General features: G+C 40.4%; 1 long non-coding RNA gene across 1 annotated transcript; it reads left to right on the forward strand.

Annotated features, from left to right (window-relative positions):
- Positions 1-2,423: 2,423 nt before the first annotated feature.
- On the forward strand, positions 2,424-5,900 carry LOC125963419 (uncharacterized). The gene is made up of 3 exons (XR_007475382.1): positions 2,424-2,636; positions 4,960-5,081; positions 5,639-5,900. It is a non-coding gene; the product is annotated as an uncharacterized LOC125963419 (long non-coding RNA).
- Positions 5,901-6,173: the final 273 nt, after the last annotated feature.

The raw sequence follows: 6,173 nt of genomic DNA on the forward strand, positions 1-6,173 counted from the left end.
GGTTCCTATTAGGATAATAGTGAGCTTTGACCATGAGAAAGTTGATATAACTATGAACAGTTCTCCAAGCAGATTAATGGTAAGGGGTAGGGCCAGGTTGAAAAATAGTAATACACATAATTTTGACAGAAAAAAAGCATATTTGTGTTTGATTCTGAAATAATCCTCATCACTTACCAGTGGGATGTGTGTGCCTGTTGGACACTTGCCCAGCTCCACAAACCTTGAGATCAAGTTGACATCACCATCAGTCTCACTGAGTGTTCCACACTGATTCTGCACAGTGCTTGCTTTATATCACAGCTGTTGAAAACCCAGCTTCGCAAAGGTATGACACCATCAAAAGAAACATAGCTCCAATTAGTTGGGAACATTGACCCTGACCTTGCACAGTGTCCCACTAGATGTTGAGTATTTCTGTGATTTCCTTGAAATTTTGAAATATCCCATGGTGCCCTGTGGCTAACTCCCTTCCCTGCCCCTCCCTGCCCCCCAGGACATAATTTGGAAACTGTGAATTTAGATTCAGTGAATGTAATATCTTCTGTCAAATGTAAAGTTTCTAAGTGCTTACTCATAATTCTGGTTTTTTTTAAATTTATTTATTTGGTTATGCTGGGTCTTAGTTGTGGCAGGCTGGCTCCTTAGTTGCGGCTCACTGGCTCCTTAGTTGTGGCATGTGAACTCTTATTTGTGGCATGCATGTGGGATCTAGTTTCCTGACCAGGAATCAAACCCAGGCCCCCTTCATTGGGAGCACAGAGTCTTAACCACTGCAACACCAGGGAAGTTCCCTTACTCATAATTCCTGCAGTAATGTTTATAATGGACCAGGAACAAACACTGCTTGGATCAGCACCAAGCTGGGGACCACAATTTTGAGGAGCACTGTTTTTCTCCTTGATCTCATTTCTGGATATTCCTCCATTGCTCATCAAGCTTTAGATATGGAGTTCTTCCTCATGGTCATAAAACATCTCAAGCTCAGTGATGCTCTAGTTCTTTTCCACTTGCTCTACCTTCTGCCTTGAAAATGCCTGTCCCCAGAGCTTCACATGGTTGGCTTCTTCTAATCATTCAGTTCTTAGTTCAAACACTGTCACTTCATGTAGGCATTCTCTGATGACTCAATTTAAATGACCAACACCACTAGTCAGTCTATGTAATATTACCCTAATTCATTTTTTCCATAGAAGTGACTATTTAACATCATCTTGCTCATTTACTAGTTTGCATATTTAATGTTTTGCACCACACCAGTAGCATAAATACTTCATAAGAGTAGGGATCTTATTTATTTTCTTCACCTTTACAGCCCAGTGTCTTAAACAGTGCCTCACATGTAGCAAGCACTGTATTAATAATTGTTGGATGAAGGAAAAAAAATGCTAAGAATCCTTGCTATACTTAAGTCTAGAATGGTCAAGTAGTACTAGGTACCAAATGTACTAGAAAAAAATAAATGAGAACAAAACCTAAAAATAAGAAAATTCTATCCAATAGCATAATACTTTCCATAAATTAGTAAAAATAAGATTATATATGATTTTAACAGTTAGCATCATTGACTGTCTTGGGGAACAAGAGTGGCCTGTGGGAACATAGCTAAGGGCCAGTGAGACAGTCTGTTCCTCACAGCACACTCCTTGTATGCCGTCCATTTTTTTTTTTTTCTTTGCCTCAGATTTCTGGCTCACTGAAGACAGAGATCATGCATTATACTTCTAATATATCTCATAAAGTTTGTCATTTGTTTGAGTCCATCGAGCTGCTATAAAAAATATCATAAATTGGATGGTTTAATAACAACAAACATCTATTTATTTAGAGATCTGGAGGCTAAGAAGACCAAGAAAAAGACACTGGCAGATTTGGTGCCTGGTGAGAGCCCACTTCCTGGTTCATGGACAGTGTCTTTTACTGTGTCCTCTGATATCAGAAAGGGTTGGGGAATCTCTCTGGGGGCTCCTTTTTAAGGGCAATAATCCTACTCAGGCAGGCTCCACCTTCATGACCTAATCACCTCCCAAAGGCCCCACCTCCTAATACCATCACCTTGGGAGTTAGATTTCAACATATGAATTTGGTGGGGGACACATAAAACGTTCAGTCTATAGCACAATTTCTATTGACACAAAAGTTATATATTGATTAATCAATGTAGTCAGTTATATATTGAATATATTTTTGTGCTCATGAAGCTTTCTCTATACTTCCTAGCCCCTAATTAACCTCCACTGGAAACAAAACAAACCAAAATGATACAGGAGGAGGGTAAGAGGAAAAATGTGTTTGTATGATTCTGCCATCATCATAGAGCTGTTTGAAGTGTTACATCTATGACATCAAAAGCTGACTAGGAGAGCTGATGGCAGAAGTCAACTCAGTCTGTTACAATGATCTTGGGGCTGTGTGGGGTCATGTTTATTCAGGCCAAGAGCTCACTAAGTAAGGAATCAGAAGTATTATTATGAAAGTGGAGAGGGAACTTGGTCATTTTCTTTGACTATCTTCACTGTCTCGGGCTCAGTTCTCTCTGAGACAAGGAGCAAGTGGTTTTCCAAGAAGCACCAGTAGAGTAGAGGGGAAGTGGGGTGGAGAATAAGGAGAAAGAAGCCGATGAGGTGCATTCATGAGTAAGTAACTGCTGCCAACAACTGGAACTCCACCTTGCCAGGGAGATTTGGGAGATGGGTGAGGAAACTGGAGTATTTATACACTAATTTCCATTCCTCATTGATATTAAACTACTTCAATCCCCAGAACTCTTCCTAAGAGAAAGCCCTGGGAAGAATACTGGGTGTAGATGCTTGGGTAGCTGCTTGGGTAGAATTCCATTGGCATATCCCATAATGGAGAGGGCTTAGTGGGCTGGGCGGGGCATAATGGTATCTGCTCTAGCTCTGCTGTCAATAATAGATTCAGACAGAGACCTCCTAAGCATGATGCACTCAGCTACAGTCAGTCACAGCATCCTTTTCACAACTGGGAAAGAGGACCTGCTTTACATTGTGTCAGGAATCAACAGTCCTTTTTTGTCAATTTTTAGTTCCCTTGAAACTACGGTCACACATTTATTAGACTTCTTTTTTTCTCCGTCTTTAGATTTTCTTTAAACGTGTTTTTTTTTTTTTAACTTTTCTCTTCGAGGCAGAAAAATATATCTAGCTTAAAAGGAGAACATTTTAGTGACAACCATCCAGGTCCTAGCTTACTGGGATATTGAGATGCCTATAAGGCTAGGTGGGATTTGAAATTCATGGAGTTAGAATTATAAAAATGACGTCTCATTGGTTATGGGACAAATTCATTATCTTACCTGAAAAGTCCACAACCAAGTTGATTTTAGTATTGCCTCCCTCTTTTTTATGAATTTGATCTTGTCTTATACCCTCTGTCCCATTTCCCTTTCAAGACTGGAATGATCATAAGTAATTGCTGTTTAATAGTAGGTGCTTAAATGGTAAACGGATTCCATTACCTGGTTTCAGGCACAGAACTGAAAGCTTCTTTGTAAGAAATACAGTAGGGACTGAAAATTGAAAATAGTCAAAACTGATAATTATGAATTTTATTTTTAAAACTCTGAGACAACTAGACATAATGAGGTGTGGATGTTCTCTGGTGTGTGATAAGCCTCATGGCATTAGCAAAATATTAGCCTAAGGTTTGAAAGTGTTGTTCTAGAAACAATATTTTATCCAGAAATATAAACTACACTGACCAATTATCACTTTCTGAATTCTCTTAGCCCTTCGATCTAAAGGCAGCAAAGGCTGTATTAATATGAGTTAGAGGAAAATTTGAAAAAAGAAAAGGGGGTTTGACATTGATGTTCATGATGCCCATCAAGCCAATGTTGATAAAATCAACTGGGGTAGTTATCAGGGACCGTTCAGTTTAGGTCTCGTGTGTATCCTCAGTCAAGAGAGGCATTAGCAACCTGGAGAGGCAGACCCACTTTTGCTTTGTTAAATTACTCTCTTCTTTTGGAAGGAATTGGAAGATCAGTGGTAAGTAAACAATTATTTTGCTTAAATGCTAAACCTTGGCCAAGGAGTCAACCACTGAAAGCTTGAGGTAGGAAGAGCCTCTTCCCACTCACATTTTTTTTTTTTTTTTTCCCGCGGTTCGCGGGCCTCTCACTGTTGTGACCTCTCCCATTACGGAGCAACAGGCTCCGGACGCGCAGGCTCAGCGGCCATGGCTCACGGGCGTAGCCGCTCCGGAGCATGTGGGATCTTCCCGGACTGGGGCACGAATCCGTGTCCCCTGCATCGGCAGGCGGACCCCCAACCACTGTGCCACCAGGGAAGCCCCCCACTCACATTTTAAAAGAAATTGTTTAGCATGTTACTTCCACAGTGTATTTGCATGAAATAAGTCCCCTACAAACAAACGAGTTCCATTCCAAGTGTATGTTCGTAAGTCCAATTTGTTCGTTAAGTCCAACAAAGTTAGCCTAGGTACCCAACTAACACAACCGGCTATATAGTACTTTACTGTAATAGGCTTATAATACTTTTCACACAAATAATACACAAAAAACAAACAAACACACAAAATAAAGAAAACATTTTTAATGTTACAGTACAGTACCTTGAAAAGTATAGTAGTACTGTACAACAGCTGGTGCTTCTTAGCAGTACCAGCTACAACACTGCTGCTTTTACGCTTGATTCCGACATCCAGGGCCTGAAATAAAGATACTGTATAGAGTACAGTATAAATAAAGATACTCTATAGAGTACTGTACAGTAAAGTACAGAAAAGCACAACCACTTGTACAAGATGCCCACACGTGACAATGTATGCCAGACACATGAACTAACTTACGTGATTGGATATGCGAACGCACGTTCGCACCTTTGAAAGTTTGCAACTTGGAGATTCGTATGTAGGGGACTTACTGTAGTGGTCTGAGTAATAACCTGTCTTTTTTGTACCTTTCCATGTAAGGAAGAAGCCATTGGGAACATCGTTCCTCTTCATCCCTAATGTTGGATGCCTCTCCAACCTAAGGAGCAATCATGCCATTAAGACTAGGACCAGAGAAAACAAGACTAACTTGTTCATACTTTGTAGGTTTTAGGAAAGTTTATATACCCGGGGGGAGTAGCTATTACTAAATAGCTTCTTTGCTTTTAACATAAGATGGGATGAACTTTGCCCCCGAGATTTAGTTTCTCTATCAAATTGAATAGCCACCTTGCTTTCTGTGGAATTCACCCACCCACCTAATAGTACTGAGTTCTTTTCTATGTCAGGGTCTGGTGTAGGTGCTAGAGCTACATATAGAATGGTTCCTTCCTTCATGGACTTAATGTCCAGCTTTACATGGAAACAAGGAAAAATGTAAATGATATGGGTGTGATGAGGTAGAGGGAGAAGGGGAAAGGGAGGAAGGAAGGAGGGAAACAAGGAAGGAAAGAGGGAAAGAAGGAAAGAAGGAAGGAAAAGTGGAAGAAATACGGGAAGGAAGGAAGAAGAGAAAGAATGAAGGAAGGAAGGAAAGAATGGAAAGGAGGAAGGAAGAAAGGGAGGAGGGGAGAGAGGGTGGAAGGAAGGATATGTAAACCCATTAGGGTCAAAGTACTCACTGCTGTTTCTCTGATGAATCCCTTCCTTCTCTATTCAGAATCACCTACCATGGACCAAATCAGATTAAGGACCGGAAGAACTCTGACATGCAGCTAGCAGACCCTCATCTACATCTTGGCTCTTTTCTCCCCAAATTGACAGGAAGTCAGTCTAAGCCCCCAGTGTTTTGACTCACCTTTCTTTTGTTTCCCCAAGCCATCACTGCCGTTATGAAGCCTAATTCACCTTACTGCTTCCTTTCCAACTCTCACTTCCCTCATTAATAATTCTTACCCAGAGCCAACAACTAATAAATATATCGAGACCTTGGAAACTTTTATTGTTCAACGTAAGAGCAAGACAGCCAAAGTACATTGGTAACATGGAAGCAGAACCTAGTGCTTATTTTTCAAAGATAGTTTTCAGAGTAGTCCTAAAAGGAGGTGTCAACCACATATTTTGGTTCATCCAAGAAAGTCCCTCAATAGAATACGCTCAGGCATTGTCCCTCTAAAACACATTTATTCATTCAACCACAAGAGCAAGTTGTTGCTCAGAAAATTATAGTGCATTTTCTTTTATCTCTGTACGAT

This window comes from Orcinus orca, chromosome 2 (assembly GCF_937001465.1).
Source record: "Orcinus orca chromosome 2, mOrcOrc1.1, whole genome shotgun sequence".
Lineage (NCBI taxonomy): Eukaryota > Metazoa > Chordata > Mammalia > Artiodactyla > Delphinidae > Orcinus > Orcinus orca.